The sequence below is a fragment of the Psammomys obesus genome, unplaced genomic scaffold (assembly GCF_907164565.1).
Source record: "Psammomys obesus unplaced genomic scaffold, mPsaObe1.curated_primary_1811, whole genome shotgun sequence".
Taxonomy (NCBI): Eukaryota; Metazoa; Chordata; class Mammalia; order Rodentia; family Muridae; genus Psammomys; species Psammomys obesus.
Genome location: NW_026590571.1, coordinates 1,631,072 through 1,654,968, shown reverse-complemented (window position 1 = coordinate 1,654,968; position 23,897 = coordinate 1,631,072). Strand labels below are relative to the sequence as shown.

Here is a 23,897-nt window from a genome sequence, read left to right as displayed (position 1 = left end):
GGCCCAACCACCTGTGGACGAGCCAGGCATCGTGGGCAGCAGGCCACCCGGGCAGGAGGCAGGAGGAATGAGGCGGCGGCGGGGTGGAACTTTATCCGCTGGGTCAAAGGCAGAACTCCTTGGATTTAGTTTTATGGTTAGAAGGAGTTTAGTAGGAGAACAGGAGGAACAGAGAGGCGTTTTAGAGCGAAGAAGAAAGCTTTAGTATAAGGTACCTCCTTCTCTTTACCAGTTTGTTGATAATGGTTAAGAAGATCCCATAAAATACTGGGATTTAACGTGCCATTAATCGGCCAATTTAGATCCTTACCTAAGAGTATGTAGCCCAGGTTTTATTATAGAGGCATATGAGTTTGGAAGTTTTTAACTGGGGTTGTAAACCCAAAGTATTAAAACTTTTTAGAAGACATCCCAGTGGAGAAGCTGAGGGAATAAACGGCGTCATATGGGCGTTACCCATCGGGAGGCGAGAGAGACGTGGCCTTTAATAGCGTCCCAGAAGAAGGCGAGTCTCTAGAGAGACTGGTCTGGTCTGGTCCCATATCTCATCAGATTTTTGCCAGGGACCAGGGTACGGTGCCCCGTGGCACGGCCGAGAGAACACGGTTTTGCCTAGCTAGGGCTTTCTGCAAGAGCAGATTGAGAGAGAGTCAGTGAGCAAGAGAGAGAAATAAACCATGTGTAGACAGAGAAAGCTCTCCCAGGGTAAACTAAGGCCCTAATAGAGGTGGGGTCTAGCAAAAGAATAGTGGGGAGGTGCCGGACTCTCATCAGTCACTCTCCCCTTGTCTAGAGAAACGTTTATGCTGACCAAAAGGGAAACTTACCAATGCAGCTGGTGTTGGATGCCTCTGCAGCAAACTGGTAGCAAGAAAGTGGAGATCTCGGGGAAAATTTGGAGAAAAATAGGTATCCAGAAGCCCTGGCGGGTGCCGGCATTACCCACTCGGTGAACTTACTGGAGGGTACCAATCCCGGTTACTATACCACCACAAGCATTGGTGGTATAGTGGTGAGCATAGCTGCCTTCCAAGCAGTTGACCCGGGTTCGATTCCTGGCCAGCACACCAATATTAGAAAACATGCGAATGTTGGGAAATGTGTGCCTGTGAAGGTTACATGCGGGTTCACAAATCACACCACGAGATGGGTTCCATGTGAGTGGTTTATTAAGGGAAGGGGGGAGAGAGAGAAAGAGAGAAAGAGAGAGAGAGAGAGAGGAGGAGGAGAGAAAGAGAGTAAGGGTGTCTTCACAAATGCCTGATAACTGGTTTGTCAGGTCCCTTGGGGCTGGCCGTAGAAGTGCCTGTTTACTGATCCCAACATAGACAGCTTATATTTGATAAGTTTGTGAATGTTAGTATTTTAGAACACAATCGGCTTCTGGGTTATCTAGCAACTTATGATGTCATTATGTGTCACCGGCCAGGTGGCCACACCTGGAAGGCGTGGTTACTTTGCCCCTTAAAGGGACATTCCAACAAGTGGCCACTCTCTTGCCTCTCTTGTTTCTCTCTTACTTCTCTCTCTCTCACCACCCCCTCCCCTTTTTTTCTCTCTCTCCCCATCATGTCCTGTTACCCCCTTATCTTCATACCCACCCAATAAACCTCTTGCATAGAAGATTGGTTGACACTCTCATTCTTTTATAGATCTAACAGTGAAGAGCAATAATGTGGTACCAGACAGTAATGAATAGTAATCCTGTGCAGTGTGAATATGAGTGGGGACCCTAGGCTTGAGCTGAAACTAGTAAGATGAAAGTATTAGAGTTTGTGGCCAAGCTTCATGGGAGAAACCCTACTGCTTTCCCTTCTCAGTATTAAGAGGCTCTAATAGAAGAAGAGAGAACCCTTGCCATGATTTGAGACCATGCAGGCCTTAGTTCTGCTTCTGGTGCTAGATCTAGTGCCATGGGCAGCAGGTTCCCCCATTTCTAGTACAATCAGAGATAAATTACTCCTTAATAATTTCAGAGAATTTTTAGAGTTGAAGGTTGGTAGGAGCTGCTGTTCTAGAAGCTGCTTTGATATTTAAATCTAAGGGAAAGACTGGTTTTACCAGGCCTTCACTGAAGTCAGGGAAGAATTTCCAAGTCCATCTTCTTTTGTTTGTGACAGCAGGTGGGATAGCTTGTCAAAATCACACCTCTTGTTTCACCTCCTTTTGAATTCAACCCATTGTGCTGAGCTGTTTTTACTCTGGCTTAAAAAGCAGTCTGCAATAAAGCCAGGTTTCTGGTCCAGTCTAGTCTCCACTAGAGCCTCTCAGAAAGGTCCTATGTGCTGTGTGTTAGTTTATTTATTTTAATCCTCACTCCCAACTCTCTTTGGCCTCCCCAACCCCCAAGGGAGGAGCAGTCCTGTTAGGCCACAGAGGAGAGCTTTGCAGCCAATCCTGAAGATACCTGATAAAACAGGATCAGATGAATGGGGAGGAGGTCCCCCCTATCAGTGGACTTGGCAAGGGGCACGGTGGAGATGAGGGAGGGAGGGAGGGAGGGACTGGGAGGGAATGAGGGATCGGGACATGGCTGGAATACAGAGTTAATAAAATGTAACTGATAAGGAAAAAAAATCTTCATTGCTTTCAAGTCCTTGTCAGTTGCCATAATAAATCAGTTGATCTTTGTGAAAAAAAAAAAAAAAAAAAAAAAAAAAAAATGTTGGTCTCTGTTGGGGCCTTAAAGTTGAAAAAAAAAAAAAAATTATGTTTTTAAAAAAAAAAAAAAAAAAAAAAAAAAAAGAACTGTTGGACTCTGCTGGCGGCCTACAGCAGAAGGTGATAATAAAACTAGGTTGATAGGTCTATTATCTGCATAGTTCTAATTTGTATAAGTTCCATGCCATTTTTTCTTTCCCTGCTCATCCCTTATACATGAACATCATTGCACATAATAGCATCATTGTTTAGCTTCAAACAACTCCAGTGAAAGCCATTCACAAATTTAATAATAAGATCTTTGTCATGACATAAAATTAATTGTGGAATAAGTTCATCTGGCTGTATAATTACTTGGAGTACCAAAACATGTTTGCTAAGCTTCCACCTCATAGACAGATTTGTTCTAATTATTTGTACCTTTCTATTTCTCAGGAAAATTACATGATATATGTGGAGTTTCTTCACTTTATAGTTGCCAGTGTAATAAAATTCAAGAAATTTTTATTCACATTTGCAGTCTCTTTTATTAGCCAAACTTTGTATGAACATTTTCTATTTTTCAATAGTTATTTTACTTTATTAGGGTTCTAGATTAAACAACATGTAGTCCTTTCTCTTATAAATGTATTGATTATGATAGCATTATCTTCTAATAGATTAAAGATAAATGATAGATAGTGTGTACTTGTAATTCAGTCCTTATGATCCAGTTAAGGGTAAATATACTGAAGAAGGAAAATGCGGTATGTTTGTGGCAAGGAAAACATTTTCAGTGTTAGTTTTTAAGTTAAATTTTGAGGTGGAGAGAACTGAGATGTAGTAAGACCAGCGCATGATGCACTCCAAAGTTGACATCCAAAAGTTGAATGCAAAACAGTCTTTGTAGTTTTGTTTACTTAAACAAAATTTTCATGCAGAAAGAGTCAAAACTGTCCATCTTTGTCCCCCAGCTCTGGCTGCTCAATATTGATAATAAACTAAGGCTTTATTTACAAATAATTATGGACATATTTATAGGTAAAAGGGACTCAAAAGCCACTGGGTTACCACTCATTTCCCAGGACTGGTAAAGTCTGAAAATACCCAGTTCAAGAGAGACTTTAAAATATATTATCTTTAGTATGATTTGAACTGTATATAGTAACATATGCTTAATTTTTAATAAAGATATAAATAGTGAACATATTGCTGCTTTAGATGAAGGAAGTAGTTTTTCCTCTTCAAAGATTATAAAAACTTATACATAACTGAAAATAATTGATTTCTCCACTTTTTTTCTTTTTTAATTCTTTATTAATTACACTTTATTCACTTTGTATCCCCCCTGTGGCTCCCTCCCTCCTCCCATTCCAATACCTCCCTTCCTCCCCCCTCTGCAGGCATGCCCCTCCCCAAGTCCACTGATAGGAGAGGTCTTCTTTTCCTTCCTTCTGATCCTAGTCTATTAGGTCTCATCAGGAGTGGCTGCATCATCTTCCTCTGTGGCATGCTAAGGCTGCTCCCCCCTCAGGGAGAAGTGATCAAAGAGCAGGCCAATCAGTTCATGTCAGAGACAGTCTCTGTACACATTACTATGGAACCGACTTGGACACCGAACTGCTTTGGGTTACTTACGTATATTATATATAATATATATGTAATATGTATTATATAATATATATCTTATGTACATCATATAATATTATATAATAAATATTTATATATTTATTTTCATATTTTGTGTAAACATTTATATTTATATATAAATATATTTATTATATATTATCTTTAATATATAATATATTTAATATATAATATAATAAATAATATATAACACATACTACATTATATAACATAACATATACTATATACAATATACTATATAATATATAATATAATATATAAGTAATTTATAATATATAATATATGTAATTTATAATATATAATAGTTAATACATTATATAATACATAATTTTATTATATATTATGTATGTATATATATATATATAATATGTTTATGGGATTTTAATCCATTGTTGTGAGGAAGACATAGTGGGGTCACTGCGTACATGATGGCAGAAACATTAGGCAGCGACTGTTCACATGGCTGGAGGATGAGAGTCATACTAGTACCACGCTACAACCTAAAGCAGGCTCTGTTTCTGCCAGCCAGCTATTACCTCTAAATGGCTCCATAACTTTTTAAACAGTGTCACTAGAGAATAAGCAAATATTCAAATCATAAAGCAGTGGGTTATATTTTAAATTCAAACCAAATAAGAATTTATCAGATTCCTCTCAAATGAAGAGGCTCATACTCATAGACCTTGGTTTGTTAAATGGCTTAGTCTGAATCTCTGATATTAATTCTTCTAGACATATTTCTGTACTATGTCCCAGGTCTTCTGTTTCCTGAATAATTTTTCAAAATATTTTATTGATTCTTTGCGATTTTCACTTCATGCACCCCAAACTTACTCATCTCCCAGTCCTTTAATACCTGCCCCATCTGCCCTTGCAACCTCCTCTACCAAAAGAAAACAAAAAAATAAAAAAAATAAATAAATGAAAACCCCAAAAAACAAAACAAGTAAAGTTAACAACTTGCCAAAAAAGCTTTAACATGTCCTGGTGTTTCACAGGGCATACACTTTTTTTTCCAAATATCTTTATTTGCAAATATTCTTTGCAATGAATCATTGGTCTAGTTTGAAGCCTCTGGCTTCTGCTACACTTTTGATATTGGTTCCTCACCAGGACTGCTCTCCCATATCCTTTTTGTTGCCCTGTGTCATGGAAATCCTGCAGCTTTGTATCTACAGAGTGGACCTTGCACCTTGCTTGGGCAGCACAGTAAGCTGGCCCTATTAATGAAGGCTCAGATTAACTGGCCCCAAAGGCCTAAGCAGAGGAAAGCAGGTGAATTGCCCTGAAGGGTCTGAGAGCATGAAAGTTGACTTTCAAACACGACATCTCCTGAGGAACTTGGGTGAAAGAGCTGGGGCAGTACTGGAGACATTGCCTTAATGGTGTGGGTACAAAAGAGATAGCAGGCTGACCAAGTCAGCTACCACCCAGGCCAAGATTAAAGGGTATGAATGAGTTGGCTCTCGCCAACATCTTTTCCATCTATGAACCACTATTCGTTTTTCATTTGGGTTTCTTATATTGCATGTCATAATAAATTGGACCCTGAATCTGAAGTACTAAAATTAGATTAAAAAAAAAGATTGAAAGGATTAACAAACGCTATCAACCTATTTCTTATGAACTTTCTTAACCCACAGTTCTTTCCTCCATGTCATTGTTTCTGAGACCTGAATTTGAAGGAGAGATAGTTTTATCCAGAATCAACTCCTTAGTGCATTATAATAATCTTGTCTTTGTTTTGTTTTAGGTTTGTTTTGTTTTCTTTCTTGGTGTATGTGTGTGTGTGTATGTGTGTGTGTGTGTGTGTGTGTGTGTGTGTGTGTGTGTTTTCATTAAAATTTGAGTTCAACACTGTTGGAGACAAGCCCTGAGAAACTTCCCACCTTTTCTCATTCCCCCCACCCTGCTGCACCTGGTTGACTAACATCCTCCTTGACAGTTGCAGAAATGTGCTAACTGTCTCAAAATAACCGCAAAGTGTTCCAGGCCCGAGGCCAAGAAGATTTTGTAACTTCCACCCTGCCCCTTCCTGAGTAAGAAGATTCTACAGTGCGCTTTTCCACCCTGCCCCTCCCTGAGTAATAAGGTTCTACAATGCACTTTTTTACCCTACCCCTCCCTGAGTAAAAAGGATTCTACACTGTGCTCCTCCCTGGCCCCACCCCTATCTAAGGTTGGCCTTAAAAGCCTGCTCCAGTTCAATAAAATTTGACTCTTGACAAGTGCACATTTGCTTGAGTCCTTCCTTTCTCCCGCTCATCTTTTACAGGCTGCGACCCCCTTCGCCCCCACGAATAACTAGGTCCTGCGGGTCAGGACACAACACACTGGCCAGACATTCTTTTTGTACTACTCAGTGTTAAAAATCATAAAGAGATGAAGCAGGGGGACAACCGATATTCTCTGCGAAAGGTTTATTAGAAGGGTATGGAGGAAATGGGTAGCAGAGCATGGTGGGGAAAGAGAGGGAAAGGAGGGATGGGGAAAGAGGGGCACCCCAAGAGAAAGAGAAGAGAGAGAAGAGTAAGAGTAAGACAGTAAGAGTAAGAGAGAGACCACGTGTTGGATCGGCCCTTTTAAGGGGGCACGGTAACCACGCCTTCCAGGTGTGACCACCTGGTAGGCGACATATGATGACGTCATAGGTTGCTGGGCAACCCAGAAGCAGGTTGTGGTCCAAAATACTAACACTCAAGAGACTTCACACTGTTCCCAGTAGAAGAGGCATACCAGAACCACCCTATTATGTAGTACTCATGATGTCTCCATGCATGGCCTCTAAACAGTTTGTATTTGGTTAAGAGACAAAAATCATTTGTTAGGTCACTAATTTTTTCTAGTGAACCAAGGGGCTCAAAGACTGGTGAGCATACAAATTATTTTAATGACTATCATACTGGATTTGATTTGAAAGATAAAATTATAAGTAGGAGGACAAAATGCAATTTAATATATTAATATTGAGATATTCGCAAACATACTTTTGTTTTTTTGAGACAGGGTTTCTTTTTGTAGCCTTGGCTGTCCTAGACTCACTTGGTAGGCTGGCCTCAAACTCACAGAGATTCATGTGCCTCTGCCTCCCTGAGTGCTGCAGTTACAGGTGTGCACCATCATGCACTGCATATATTTAATTTTAAATAAATTAAAATGAAAAATGCCAGTAAATTAGGAGTCATAAAACATATATGAAGGCCATTCCATTTATTAATTCATTCTTAGAGTGTAAACAGAATACCATTCACATGTTTTTCTGTCACAAAGACCTCTAACACTACTTTCTTATTATTCACAATTTTGCTTATAAATTTCCAATTCAGAGGATTTATATGCAATAATTTTTCTATTTGCATGCTAGAAAAATATTCTGTGAACACTTCACTTTCAAATCAATCATTAAAATTTATGCACAAAGTAACTATGCAAAAAGATAAGCTACTAATAGTAATAAAATATTTGAGAAGACATTACAAAGGCACTCATGTTCATATTAAGTGTATTTTCACAATGATTGCATACATCATAATCAGTCAAATATACAAATTCTGTTTAAGACACATATGTACATATATGCTATTCAGGATACGTGTTAATTAGGAAACATATAATATATATAATGTAGAGAGAGTCAGAGAGAGAACCCCAGTTCCTACACTTTTAATATTCATTGTTACCAGTTCATCCAAAATCAAATTTGAAGATGGTGTGTTATAGATATGACACAGGATATCATTTAGTTAAAATGAAAATTGTGAACATGTTACTGTCACAATTTGATTTTACTTTTAGAATGATGTTATAAGAGCCAGATCAGGTGTACTCTTTATAAATGTAGAAGACATTATATTAAGCAAAGAGTGTTTTTTCATTGATTATATATAAGAGTAGGAAGCAATTTATCCTTCATTCTGGAAAAGAAAGATAAAACTTTCACTTTATGGAAATAGGAAACATAAGTGAATAGTTCCAAGTACCAGATAAGGCCTGAAGTAAAGGTAGTATGTAATAAAAAATAATTGGATAAAACCAGTGTGCATTAAAGGGAGATAAGTATATATTAAGGCAACACACATCGAACATTTTCTGAGATAAAAATAAAACATAGGAAGTCCTTGGCACGAAGCATTTGTAACAGAAGTAGAGTGAACACTAATACTATGTAGCTGAAAACATATTTTTGTAATTATCAATGCAAACTCATTTCCAAAATACACTGACTGGGGAAGAAGTTATTGCTACATATGATAATAAAGAAAATTCTTACCAACACTATTTCTCTGACATAAAATTCCATTTTTTATTTTTATATTAATTACAGTTAATTCACATTGTATCCCAACTGTAGCCCCCTCCCTCATACCCTCCCATTCCCACCCTCCTTGCTTCATCTCCTCCTATTTCCCCTCTCCAAGTCCACTGATAAGGGAGGTCCTCCTCCCCTTCCATCTGAAACTAGCTTATCAGGTCTCATCAGGACTGGCTGCATTGTCTTCCTCTGTGGCCTGGTAAGGCTGCTCCCCCCTCAGGGGGAGGTGATCAAGAGTTAGCCACTGAGTTCATGTCAGAGACAGTCCCTGTTCCCTGTACTAGGGAACCTACTTGGAGACTGAGCTGCCATGGGCTGCATCTGTGCAGGGTTTCTAGGTTATCTTCATGCATGGTCCTTTGTTGGCACAGAAATTGAAAAACCCTCTGCTGAATGAAAACAAAGTCAAGACAGAAATTAAACTAATATAAAATATTTCAATGAAAATGAATATGCAGTATACTCAAACTTCAATAAATGCTTCTGGTGGAATACATGAATCAACTATTAAAAGTTAAAAACTATACTCAATCTTAGGTGACACAATTAAAGCAGTGCTAGGAGAAAAGTTCATAACACTAAGTGCCTACATAAACGCAATTGCTAGAAAGATGGCTCAGAGGTTAAAAGTACTGCATGCTCTTCCAGAGATCCTGACTTCAATTCCCAGCAACTACTTGGTGGCTCACAGTGATCAATAATGAAATCTGGTGCCCTCTTTTGGTGTGCTGGTGTACATGCAAACATGACATTATATACATAATAATTTTTAAAGAAATCTTTAAAAAACAGGGTACATATCTAAACAAAGAATTCTCAACAGAGAAATATCAAATGGCAGAAAAGCACTTAAAGAAATATTCAAAGTCCTTAGTCTTCCAAGAAGTTCAAATCACAATGACCCTGAGATTCCACTTTAAACATATCTGAAATGTTAAGGTTAAAATCTCAAGAGACAACACATCACAGAGCAATTATGGAGAAAGGGGGAACCATCTATTACTGGTAGGAATGTAAACTTGTACAACAACTTTGGAAATCAATTTGCTGCTTTCTCAGAAAATTAGGGAGAGTGTTACCTCAAGATCCATCTATGCCACTCCCAGGACATATCCGAAAGATGCTCAACCATATAAGGACATTTGCTCAAATATGTTCATTTGCTCAAACATGTTCAGCTTTATTCATAATAGCCAGAATCTAGAAATAACCTAGATATTTCTCAACTGAAGATTGGATATGGAAATTGTGGTACATTTACAAAATGGAATACTGCTCAGCACTTATAAACAAGGAAATCATGAAATTTGCAGGCAAATGGATGAAACTATAAAAGATAATCTTGAGTGAGGTAACCCAGAAGAAGAAAGATCCAGAGGGTATATACTCGCTTAAAAGTAATTATTAGGCATTTAATATAGGATAAACATATTTAAAAGCTATAGTCCTAAAGAACCTAAACAAGGAGAACCCTAGGGAAGAGGTTTGATACTCATTCAGAAGGGCAAAAAGGATAGACATCAGAAGTAGGATAGGACAAAGAACAAGAATGGAGCCTTCCACTAGCCTCTGAAAGACACTATCCAACAGGGTATCGAAGCATATGCTGAGACTCATATAAAAACTTTGGGCAGAGTGCAGGGAATCTTAAGGAATAAGGGGATATAAAAGGACAATGAGAGAGGGCAGGAGTTTCACAAGGAGACCAACAGAGCCAAAAGTCTGTGCTCATGGAGTTCTGAAGAAATTGATTAATCAACCAAGGAACATTCATGGAGAGGAACTAGACCCCCTACTCATAAGTAGCACATGGGCACCTCAGTCTCCATATGTATTTCCTAGTAAGGGGATAAAGTGCTGTCTTTGACATGGACTCATTGGCTGGCTCATTGTTCACCTCCCGCTGAGATGTGTGCACCCTTGCCAGGCAACAGAGGAAGACAATGCAGTCAATACTGATGAGAATTGACAGAATAAGGTCAGATAGTAGGGAAGAAAGACTTCCCTTATCAGTGTATTGTGAAGGACATAGAGGGGGAGAAGGAAGGAGGGGGAGACCTGGTGGAGATGTGGGAAAAGGATATAGCCAGGATACAAAGTGAATAAATTGTTTTTTTTTAACTTTTATTAATTACACCTTATTCACTTTGTACTCACCCATAAACCTCTCCCTCCTCCTCTGCTGATCCCACCCTCCCTTCCCCTTCTTCACGCAGACCCCTCCCCAAGTCCACTGATAGGGGAGGTCGTCCTCTCCTTCCTTCTGATCTTAGTCTATAAATCTCATCAGGAGTAGCTGCATTGTTATCTTCTGTGGCCTGGTAAGGTTGTTCCCCCTTCAGGAGGAGGTGATCAAAGAGCAGGCCAATCAGATTATGTCAGAAGCAGTTCCTCTTTCCATTACTATGTAACCCACTTGAACACTAAACTGCCCTGGGCTACATCTATGCAGGGTTTCTAGATTATCACCATGCATGGTACTTGGTTGGACTATGAGTCTCTGGAAGACCCTTGTGTTCAAATTTTCTAGTTCTGTTTTTCTCCTTGTGGAGTTCCTGTCCTCTCCAGATCTTACTATTCCCCACTTCTTACATAAGATTCCATGCACTCTGCCCAACAGTTGGCCATAAGTCTCAGCATCTGCTTTGATAGTCTGTAGGGCAGAGCCTTTCAGAGGCCCTCTGTGGCAGGTTCCTAACTTGCTTCCTGTTTTCTTCTTCTTTTGATATCCATCCCTTTTGCCTTTCGGGATCAGGATTGAGCATTTTAGTCAGGGTCCTCTCTCTTGATTACTTTCTTTAGATATACAGATTTTACTAGGTTTATCCTATATTATATGTTTATATGAGTGAGTATATACCATGTGTGTCTTTGTGCTTCTGGGACAGCTCACTCAGGATGATCCTTTCTAGGTCCCATTATTTACCTGCAAATTTCATGATTTCCTTAATTTTCATTGCTGAGTAATATTCCATTGTGTAGATGTACCACAATTTCTGCATCCATTCTTCAGCTGAGGGGCAACTGGGCTGTTACCAGCTTCTGGCTATTACAGATAAAGCTGCTACAAACATGGTTGAGCAAATGTCCTTATTGTATACTTGAGCCTCTTTTGAGTATATGCCTAGGAGTGGTATGGCTGGATCTTGAGGAAAAGCTATTCCTAGTTGTCTGAGAAAAGGCCAGATAGATTTCCAGAGTGGTTGTACAAGTTTACATTCCCACCAGCAGTGGAGGAGGGTTCCCCTTTCTCCACAACCTCTCGAGCATGTGCTGTCACTTGAGTTTTTCATCTTGGCCATTCTGATGGGTGTAAGGTGAAATCTCAAGGTTGTTTTGATTTGCATTTCCCTAATGGCTAATGACATTGAGCATTTCTTCAAGTGTGTCTCTGCCATTTGATATTCCTCTTCAGAGAATTCTCTGTTTAGCTCTGTTCCCCATTTTTTAATTGGATTACTTGGTTTGCTGCTTTTCAGCTTCTTTAGTTCTTTATATATACTGGATATTAGCCTTGTGTCAGATAAAGGGTTGGTGAAGATTCTTTCCCAATCTATAGGCATTCGTTTTGTTTTGATGATGGTGTCCTTTGCTTTACAGAAGCTTTTCAGTTTCATGATGTCCCATTTATTGATTGTTGCTCATAGAGCCTGTGCTGTTGGTGTTCTGTTCAGGAAGTTGTCTCCTGTACCAATGAGTTCTAGGGGCTTCCCCATTTTTTCTTCTAACCGATTTAGAGTATCTGGTTTTATGTTGATGTCTTTGATCCACTTGGACATTAGTTTTGTGCAGGGTGAAAAGTATGGATCTATTTTCATTTTTCTACATGTAGATATCCAGTTAGACCAGCACCATTTATGTATTAACTAATAATAATAATAAAAAATTAAAAAACTTCAAAATATGTTTTCTTTCTCCACTTCTTCTCATAGAGCCAAGTTCCCACCTGCTCTCAATAGAATTACACCTGTAGATATTATTTTTTTCTTTTAGTCTCCCTCATTTTTATTTATGTGTTTTTGTGAGTGATTACCATGATTATAAATGTGAGACAGCATCCAAAGGTTTGTGCATTGTAGGCAAACACTCTACCAGTGAGCCACATTTGCTCTTATTGATGGCCTTGATAATGTCCTTTTTAGAGGGAAGAAGATGATGAAATCTGTGTATTTTATATAGTACTTTTAAAAGTTTTGTCTGTTTATATTTATCAAGATTTGCTCTTAATCTTTGAATTTTCTATGGATTTATATTATTCTGTTTCTGATTTGCTGTACTTTCATTTATGACATTCATTGAGAATTGAAGTATCTTTCCAAACCAGATACCTGCCAGGTTAGAATCTTGCCTTTTTGGCTCTGTTGGTCTCCTTTTGAAGCTTGTGGCCCCTCCTGGTTTTTGTATCTTCCCCTTCTTCCACCATATTCCCTGCACTCTGCTCAAAGTTTGGCTATGGGGCTCAGCATCTACTTCAATATCCTGTTGGGTAGAGTCTTTCAGGGGCCTCCAGTGGAAAGCTTCTGTCCTGTTCCCTGTCTTCCCCTACTTCCAATGTCTATCCTGTTTGCCCTTTTGAAAGAGTATTAAGCCTCTTCCCTAGGGTCCTCCTTGTTGTTTAGCTTCTTTAGGACTATAGATTGTACAATGTTTATGCTATATTATATGGCTAAAATCTTGGCTCAGGGGATCCTGCAGAGACTGATGAATAACAAAGGATGATGCATGGATCAGTCCTAGATCCCCTACTCAGTTGTAGCCCATGGACAACTCAGTCTCCATGTGGATTTCTTAGTAAGAAGAGCAGTGGTCTTTCTCTGACATGAATTCAGTGGCTGTTTCTTTGATCATCTTCCCCTGGAGAAGTGGCCTAACTATGCCACAGAGGAAGAGGCTCCAGACAGTACTGATGAGACCTAATAGGTTAGGGTCAGATAGTAGGGGAGGAGGACTTTCCCTATCAGTACTATGGGAGGGACACAGAGGGGGTTGAGAGAGGGAGGGTGGAACTGGGAACAGATGGTGGAGGGGGCTACAGCCAGGATACTAAGTGAATAAATTGTCATAAATAATAATAATAAAGAAAAAATATAAAGGAAAAAAATCTTGCCTTAAAAAATATTTTTCTTCCATTGAATTCTTTTTTTTTTAATTTTTTTTCTTTTTTTATTAATTACACTTTATTCATTTTGTATCCCCCCATAAACCCCTCCCTCCTCCCCTCCTGATCCCACCCTCCCTTCCCTTTCTGCATGCATGCCACTCTCCAAGTCCACTGATAGGGGAGGTTCTCCTCTCCTTTCTGATCTTAGTCTATAAGTTCTCATCAAAAGTGGCTGCATTGTCCTCTACTGTGGCCTGGTAAGGCTGCTCCCCCCTCAGGGGGAGGTGATCAAAGAGCAGGCCAATCAGATTATGTCAGAGGCAGTCCCTCTTCCCATTACTATGTAACCCACTTGGACACTGAACTGCCATGGGCTACATCTGTGCAGGGGTTCTAGGTTATCTCCACAAATAGTCCTTGGTTGGAGTATGAGTCCATTGAATTCTTTAGGTATTACTTTTTAAAATCAATTGTTCCTAATCTTATGGTTTTATTTCTAAGCTGTCTGCTTTTATCAGATTTTCTTGCCAGTTATGATGATAGCACACTGCTTTAATTATTATACTTTAACAGGAATACAGTAATACTTAATTTGCATACTACAAATCCTCCAAATTCTTTCTTCCTTTTTGTTTCTGTGTTTAAACATACTTTACCTTTCATTATGTATCTTAGAATCAACTTCTCTACTTCCACAAAGTTTTATTGGAAACTTTGTCAAATTATACAGAATTCATAGATCAACTTGCAGATTTAAGTAACAAACTACTCCATGTTTTCTAGTGTTTTTAAATTTTCCATATTTTTCAGTAATATATTATCTTATTTTATTATTCATAGCAAGATTTATTATTTCTTCATATATGTATATTTTTTACTATGGTCTTCCCTTCCCATGGGGATTTGTTGGCCACTGGCCCACAGTGTAGAATCCATTACTGGATGGTAAAAGAAGACAAAAAAACATGTAAATATGATTGTCATTATTTAGCTCAGTAGTTCTCAACTGTCTTAGTGCTACAACCCTTTAATACAGTTCCTCATGTTATGGTGACACCCCAACCATAATATTATTTCTTTGCTACCTCTTAACTACAATGTTCCTACTATTACAATCATAATATAAATATCTGAGATGCAAACTTCATAAAAGGATCAAACAGCGAAGGTTACTGATAAGCAGATGACTAGAGGTCGGCATAAGAACATGTCCAACAAAAAATCAGGATATCATGGTTTTACTAGCAACCCAAAAATCAATGGATATTTTAATTCATCAGAAACATAGAAAAATTATCTAAAATCTATGCTTATCCAGTTATTAGAGGTATATAAAGAGGAAATGAACAAAGCTCTCAAAGTAATACACACAAATACAGCCAAACAAATAGAGGAACATATAGAGACTCAAGTTACAAGCAATAGGCTCCCCGACATGAGAGTTGTGTAAGAGCAGTGTGTTCTATTAAGAGCTGAGCCATATCTCCAGCATGATTTTTCTCTTCATAAGGTTTAATGATATTTTATAAGACTCACAATATAGCACCTTACTTTTCTCTTCTCTTTACCTTCATGCCATGACAGTTTAATTTCATGAGAACAAATGACTGAACAAATTGTAATCTAGAAAGAAACTGAGATGCTTTTTAAATTTAATGCCAAAAGTAATATATTGTCACCTATTTTATATGCAACTATTTAGAAATATGCAACTCTACTCCATAAGAGAGAGTATAATTTTTTTCTCTTCAAGGAAACAAAAAAATAATAACATAATATTTTAAAGCCATATGTCTCTTGAAGAAAGTTTGTTGTTGAAATTATATGTGGTGATGTATTATAATTAAACTTACTGGTCTGAATTCATAACACACTTTGAAGTCACTTAAGATTAAGACTGCTATCCTACTGTATATTCAGTCTGTTTGTTTTGCCTACATTTAAGAGAACAATGCAGCAGTCAGCCTTACTTGTCTTGGATTTCCCATGCAATCACCTTTCACAATCTAAGTGCATCACTATAATCTTCAGTTGTATACTTTTTCATGTCCTGGATCCAGACAACAATGCATTTGAATGTGATCATTTATTAAAAATAACAAATAGGATGAAACAAACATTGCAAAAATGAATATACATCATAAATAGAGGACACAGCATATGGATGTTGATTGATAGCATTTGTTTGTTATCTAGGTCAGCTGGGGCCAGCTGAAGTCAGCAACTTAATCCCTTGTAAAAATCTGTTAGGAGTTCTGCAATTTAACTCTTATTCCTTCCCCATAGTACGCATTCTGTGGTATTCAATAAATACAGAGTAAAGACCTCTGCTATTAATAGAAATTTACAGAACTGAGGATAAATAATACAATATTCAAGCAAGTACAGAATCATACCAATACAAAAGAGAGAATGAAGGACCCATGGAAAGGAACAGGAAATTCAAATCTAGGTTCACTCTTGGTTAAATTACACCAAGGTAGTAATGCATTTTTAATTTAATTTACTTATTTTCATTTTTTATTCTTTAACATTTTTTATAATTATCATTTATTACAATTTCCTCAATTTTTATCCCAGCTATGGCCCCTTCCATCATCTCCTTTCAATAACAACAACCTTCCCTCCCTCTTCTCCCACTACACACCTCCCCTGGTCCACTGATAGTGGAGGACCTCCTCACTTTCTTTTTTTTAAATTATATATTTTTATTTTCTATATTAAATACAGTTTATTCACTTTGTATCTCAGCTGTAGCCCCTCCCTCATTTCCTGCCAATCTTACCCTCCCCCTCTTCATCTCCTCCCATGTCCCTTTCTAAATCAACTGATAGCTAAGGTCCTCCTCCCCTTCCCTCTCACCCAGCCCTAACAGGTCTCATGAGGACTGGCTACATTGTCTTCCACTGTGGACTGTTCAGGCTGGTCCACCTTCAGAGGAGGTGATCAAAGACACAGAAACTGCATTCATGTCAGAGACAGTCCCTGTTCCCCTTATTAGGGAACCCACATGGAAACTCTCTAGGTTATCTCCATGCATGGTCCTTGCTTGGAGTATCAGTCTCAGAAAAGACACCTAGGCCCAGATTTCTTGTTTCTATAGCTTCCTTGTGGAGCTCCTGTCCCCTCCAAGTCTTTCTAACTCCTCCTTCTTTCATAAGATTCCATACACTCTGCCCAAAGTTTAGCTATGATTCTCAGCATCTACTTTGATTGTGTCTTTCAGTGGCCCTCTGTGGTAGACTCCTGTGCTGTTCTCTGTTTTTTCCCTCTTCCAGTGTTCATCCCATTTGCTTTTCTGAGTGAGGATTGGTCAGCTTACCCAGGGTTCTCCTTCTTGATTAGCTTCTTTTGTTTATCCTATATTATATGTCTAAAATACACTTATAAGTGAATATATACCGTGTGTGTCTTTCTGCTTCTGGGATACCTCACTCAGGATGATCTTTTCTAGTTCCCACCATTTGCTTGTAAATTTCATGGTTTCCTTGTTTTTAATTGCTGAGTAGTATTCCATTGCGTAAATGTACCACAATTTCTGTATCCATTCCTCTGTTGATAGACATCTGAGTTGTTTCCAGGTTCTGGCTATTATGAATAAAGCTGCTACATACAAACATGGCTTAGTAAATGTTTTTGCTGTGTACTTGAGCTGATTTTGGATAAATGCCTAAGAGTGGTATAGCTGGACATTGAGGAAACACTATTCCAGAACACCAACAGTACAGGCTCTAAGATCAACAATCAATAAATGGGACCTCATGAAACTGAAAATCTTCTGTAATGCAAAGGGCACTGTCATCAGAGCAAAACGACAGCCTACAGACTGGGAAAGGATCTTCACCAATCCTATATATGCAGATGGCTAATATCTAGTATATATAAAGAACTCAACAAGTTAAAAAGCAACAAATCTAGTAATCCAATTTAAAAATGGGGTACAGAAGTAAAACAGAGAATTCTCTATAGAGGAATATCTAGTGGCAGAGAAACACTTAAAGAAATGCTTAACATCCTTAGTCATCAGGGGGATGAAAATCAAAATGACACTGAGATTTCACCTTACACCCATCAGAATGGCTAAGATCAAAAACTCAAGCAACAGTAAAGTCTAGAGAGGATGTGAAGAAAGAGGAAACCTCCACTGCTGATGGAAATGTAACCTTGTACAACCACTTTGCAAATCTGTTGCTTTCTCAGACAAACCCATCTTTCATTCAAGCACTCTTTCTGGTCCTTTTTATGTAACCTACAGGGAATCTTTTGGAATTTCCACTTCTGCACATTTTATGCATCCTTCCAGGAATTTCTAAAGCATTTGGTATGCCAACTGGCATGCCAGAAAATGGAAAATACAGTAGTAGTATGCAAAGTTATAAAAAGCAAGCATCTACATCTCTTAGGTGAAGTGTGTCCTAGAAATAATACCTGGCCTTCAATATCTAATGGTTAGTCTTTAGTCAAACAAGCCATCATTTGCATGGAGTTTTTCCTAATTTGGCTAAAACAAAGATAAGAATAATAAACCTAATTAGACATATTTTTTCTGAGACACATTGTTTTTCCTTTCTTACTGCCTTTTCTGTTAAATATTCTAATATTAAGTTCTTTAAAGGTACCCATTAAATTCTTATTAAATATTTCCAATCAGAAATGAACTTGGAATCCAAACTCTCTACTTTGTAAAAAGTAAAAAAAAAAAATATTTGGCTGTGAGTCTCTCCATCTTTCAGTCTGCTGCTGGGTGGAGTTTCTCAGAAGATAGCTAGGCCTGTCTCCTGTCTGTGAGCATAATATAATATTGAATAATGTCAAGGTTTGGCACTGTTCCATAGGGTGGGTCCCAGATTGGGTCAGGATATTCCCTCAATATCTGCTCTATCTTTATGCCTAAAATGTAGGGAGTCTTGTGGAAAAGTGAGGGAAAGGATAGAAAGAGCTGGAGGACAGAAGCTCCACAAGAAGACCAACAGAGCCAAATAACCAGGGCCTGGAGGAGATTGTGGAGATTGAAGCACCAAAGAAGAGCCATGCATAAACTGGACTTAGGTCCCTTACATAGATGTAGCAGATAGGCAGCACCAAGTTAATGTTCCCACATAAGGGGAGACAGGGCTGACTCTGTCATGGACTCTGTTGATGATTTTGATCATTCCCCCAACCCATGGTGAGGCTCCTTGCCAGTCCAAAAAGAAGAGGATGCATTCAATTATGATGTGACTTGATAAAAGGTGGGGTTGTTGTCCCCTTCTCTGATGAATAGAGAAGGAGGGATGGAGGACAAGAAAGAGAGAGTAGGACTAGGAGGAGAGGAGAGTGGGGGTTAAATTCAGGATGTAACATGAATAAATAAAGTAAAAATCTGAGAAACATTGATTTTGTGGCATTTTATTTATTTTTTTATTTTATTTATTTATTTATTTATTTATTTTATTTATTTTTTATTTTATTTATTTATTTCATTTATTTTCTTCTAAGAATTAGGATGCAAATTTATTTTTATTTCAAACAATAACTCATTTAAATCTTTTATTTTATAATTATATTCAACAATTATATAAGGTAATCTAAGTGATCTTATGGCTAAGTGACATACTGCTGATTATTTTATTAACTTCTTAATATAAATTTCTGTTTATATTTATTTGTAACATGGTACATATATTTATCTATAGTCACACCTGAGAATTTGAAATCTCAATTAAGAAATTATCTCCATCAAGTTGACCTGTATGGTGCCCATGGGAAAGTATTCTTGAATGACAAGTGATGTAGCAGGGCCCAGTCTGATGTGATCCTAGGCAAGTGGTTCTCAGATATATAAGAAAGGTAGCTATATATGAGCTTGAGAGGATAACAGAAAGCAACATTCTTCTATGGTTTCTGCTTCAAGTTTCTGCATTGTTTAATTTTTTTTTCATGTGTGAGTTCTTGCCCTGATATCCTATAGGAAGGATGGACTGTACCATGGAAGATGAAATCTATACTGCCGCCACAAGTTTCTTTTGTTCACTATACTTAATACAGCAACAAAAAACAAACTGGGACAGTGTTTTATAAACATCCCATGCTATATATGCTAATTTGTAAATGGCATAGTTTATATATTCTTAATTTATACTTCCTGAAAAGCTCATAAATAATACCATTTTCTTAAACATTAGATATTAGACTGAGTAGTACATATAGTATTTATCATATCATTACCAAATCTTCACCAGTACTTCCATTATTATATGAATCAAAATTTATAAAGGAAATACAAAAATATTCTTAAACTCTTGAACATATATAACAATAATTTCTGTTATGAATTGGAGATATTTCTTACTTTAATATTAAAAGTGTTTAAGTAACTACAAATATATGATAACACAAGGTGCAGACAAAGTCTGAATACCCTGAGGGAGACCTTTGCCTTCATAAATTCTTCAGTTCTTTTTCTACTGTACCTTGTCTATTTCTTCTATTTAATGAAGATAATTTAGCTAAATATAATTCTCTCTGCCCAGTTTATTTCACTTAACATTATCAATCCTATCTATATTCCCATAAGTGACAAGATTTCTGTCTGTTTATGGTTCAGTAATATTCTATTGTTTATACACAGTATTTATGCACAGGGTTTTATTTCTGTGATTCATTTATTCAGTTCTCTATGCCTAGTTTTATGCACAAGCGATGCAATCAAGTCACTGGACTAGTATGATTCAACTATATATAGAGATAATTGGTTTCAGAAGCCCTACTACTTTAATACAATACTAGAATATTTGATCATGAGTTATTGGTATGAGCTAGTAATATTGGAGAATCTCTATAGTATGATGGAATGACTCCTGAGATTTGTCATCTAGAATTTTCTGCTTTACAATTAATTCATCAGAACTGTCAACTCATGTGCATTCTTGGGTATATATTTTTACCTCTCAAATAAAATGACTATATTCATTCCTTCCACATTTAAAAGAGATCCTCTGTGTCCTCTGTCTTCCTTATGACTTTCTCCTCTATGTACTTCTATCTACTTATTTCTTTTTTTAATTATTTGTTTTTTATATTAGTTACAGTTTATTAACCTTGTATCTCAGCTGTAGCCAGCTCCCTCATTCCTTTCCAATCCCACTCTCACTTCCTCATCTCCTCCCAGCCCCTCTCTAAGTCCACTGATTGGGGAGGTGAGCTCCTCCCTTGGGGTGGGAGGTGGAGTCAAAGAGCCAGACATTGAGTTCAAGTCAGAAACAGTCCCTATTCGCTTTATTGGGCTCCCGCTTGTATACTGAGCCGCCATGGGCATCTGAGCAGGGGTTTTAGGTTATATTCATTCATGGTCCTTGGTTGGAGAAACATTCTCAGTAAAGACCCCTGTGCCCGGATATATTTGGTCCTTGCGGAGCTCCTGTCCTCTCCAGGTCATCTTAACTCCCCCTTCTCTCATATGATTCCCTGCACTCTGCCCAAGGTTTGGTTATGAGTCTCAGCAACTGCTTTGATACACTGCTAGGGAGAGTCTTTCAGAGATCCTCTGTGGTAGGCTCCTGTCCTATTACTTGTTTTCTCCTACTTCGAATGTCCATCCCATTTGTCTTTCTACATGAGGATTGATCATGTTACCCCGAGTCCTATTTCATGTTTATCTTCTTTAGGTGTATAGATTTTGGTGTGTTTATCCTATCTTATAGGTTTAGTACCCTACTTATAAGTGAGTATATACCGTGTGTGTCTTTCTGCTTCTGGAACAGCTTACTCAGGAAGATCTTTTCTACATCCCACCATTTGCCTGCAAAATTCATGATTTCTTTGTTTTTAATTGCTGAGTAGTAGTCCATTGTGTAAAAGTACCACAATTTCCGTATCCATTTTTCCTTTGATGGGCATCTGGGTTGTTGTCAGGTTCTGGCTATTACAAATAAAGCTGCTATGAACATGGTTGAGAAAATGTCCTTGTTGTGACCTTGAGCATCTTTTGGATGTATGCCTAGGAGTGGTATAGATGGATTTTGAGGTAGCAATATTCCTAATTGTCTGAGAAAGCGCCAGATTGATTTCCAGAGTGGTTGCAAAAGTTTACATTCCCAACAGCAATGGAGGAGGGTTCCCCTTTCTCCACAACCTGTCCACAACTCAACCTGTCACTTGAGTTTTTTATCTTAGCCATTCCTGATGTGTGTAATGTGAAATTTGGGTTGTTTTGATTTACATCTCCCTGATGTCTAAGGACTTGAACATTTCTTAAGTGTATCTCTGCCATTCTATATTCCTCTACAGAGAATTCTCTTTTTATCTCTGTACCCCATTTTTAATTGGGTTGCTTTATTTGTTAATTTTTAATTTATTTAGTTCTTTGTATATTCAAGATATCAGCCCTCTGTCAGATATAGGGTTAGTGAAGATCCTTTTCAAGTCTGTAGGCTGTTGTTTTGTTCTGATGACAGTGTCTTTTGATTTACAGAAGCTTTTCAGTTTCATGAAGTCCCATTTATTGATTGTTGCTCTTAGACCCTGTACTGTTGGTGTTCTGTTCAGGAAGTTGTCTCCTGTGCAAATGAGTTCCAGGCTCTTCCCCAGTTTTTCTTCTAACCGATTTAATGTGTCTGGTTTTATGTTGAGGTCTTTGATCCATTTGGACTTTAAATTTGTGCAGGGTAATAAATATGGAATTATTTTCATTTTTCTGCATGTAGACATTTAGTTGGACCAGCACCATAGAAGATGCTGTCTTTTTTCCATTGAATAGTATTGGCTTCTTTGTGAAAAATCAAGTGTTCATAGGTGTGTGGGTTTATTTCTGGATATTCTATTAGGTTCCATTGTTCCACCTTTGTGTTTCCATGCCAAATACCGTGCAGTTTGTAATACTACTGCTCTGTAATGCAGCTAGATATCAGGGATAGAGGTACTTCCAAATGATCTGTAAGAGCAGGTAGCAAGATTGACAAGTCCTGTATGCCCTAAGGAAATTAAAGCAGTCATCAACAGTCTCACTCCCAAAAAAAGCCCTGGGCCAGATGGTTTCAGCACAGAATTTTACCATACCTTCAAAGAAGTGCTAACTCAAAATCTCTTCAAACTAGTCCACAAAATAGAAACAGAAAGAACATTACCAAACTCATTCTATGAAACCACAGTCACCTTTATACCTAAAACACATAAAGAGAAATTCAGACCTATCTCTCTTATGAACATTGATGGAAACATAATCAATAAAATACTTGCAAACTGAATCTAAGAACACATAAAATATATCATCTACCATTATGAAGTAGGCTTGATCCCAGGCATGCACGGGTCGTTCAATATATGAAAATCCCTCAATGTAATCCACCATATGAAAAAACTGAAGGAGGAAAACCACATGAACATCTCCTTACATGGCTAAAAATCATTTGACACAATCCAACACCAATTCATGTTTAAACTCTTGGAGAGATCAGGGATACAAGGACTAAACCTAAACATAGTAATGGTAATATAGCTAACATCAAATTCTATACAGACAAACTTAAATGAACACCATTGAAATCAGGGACAAGGCAAGGCTGGCCACTCTCTACATATTTCTTAAAAATAGTACTTTAAATCATAGCTAGAGCAGTAAGACAACTATAGGAAATCAAGGGGATACAATTTGGAAAGGAATAAGTCAACATATCACTATTTGCAGATAATATGATAGCATCTTTTATTGACTCCAAAAATTCAACCACAGAACTCTTTCACCTAATAAACACCTTCAGCAAAATGGTTGGATTCAAAATCAACTCAAAAAAGTCAGTAGCCTTAGTGTATAAGAAAGAAAATAGGGCTGAGAAAGAAATTAGTAAAACAGCACCCTTCACAATAGTCACTAATAACATGACTTACCTTGGTGTGACTCTCACCAAGCAAGTGAAACACCAGTTTGAAAAAAAAAAAAAGAAAAACAAACAAACAAAAAACCAAACTGCAAGTCTCTGAAGAAAGAAATTGAAGAATATATCAGATGATGGAAAGTTCTCCAGTGCTTATGGATCTGTAGGATTAACATAGTGAAAATGGCCATAATGCCAAAAGCAATCTACAGATTCAATGAAATTCTCATCAAAACACCAACACATTTTTTTACACAACTTGAAAGAACAATTCTCAATTTCATATGGAAAAACAAAAAACCCAGAAGTGCTAAAACAATCCTCTACATCAATAGATTTATCTGGA

General features: G+C 37.7%; 1 non-coding gene and 1 pseudogene across 1 annotated transcript; both read left to right on the top strand.

Moving 5' to 3' along the window:
* LOC129677280 (melanoma-associated antigen B16-like) overlaps window positions 1-1,940 on the top strand; it is a 31,687-nt pseudogene extending 29,747 nt beyond the window's left edge.
* On the top strand, window positions 996-1,067 carry Trnag-ucc (transfer RNA glycine (anticodon UCC)). The gene has a single exon. It is a non-coding gene; the product is annotated as a tRNA-Gly (tRNA).
* Window positions 1,941-23,897: the final 21,957 nt, after the last annotated feature.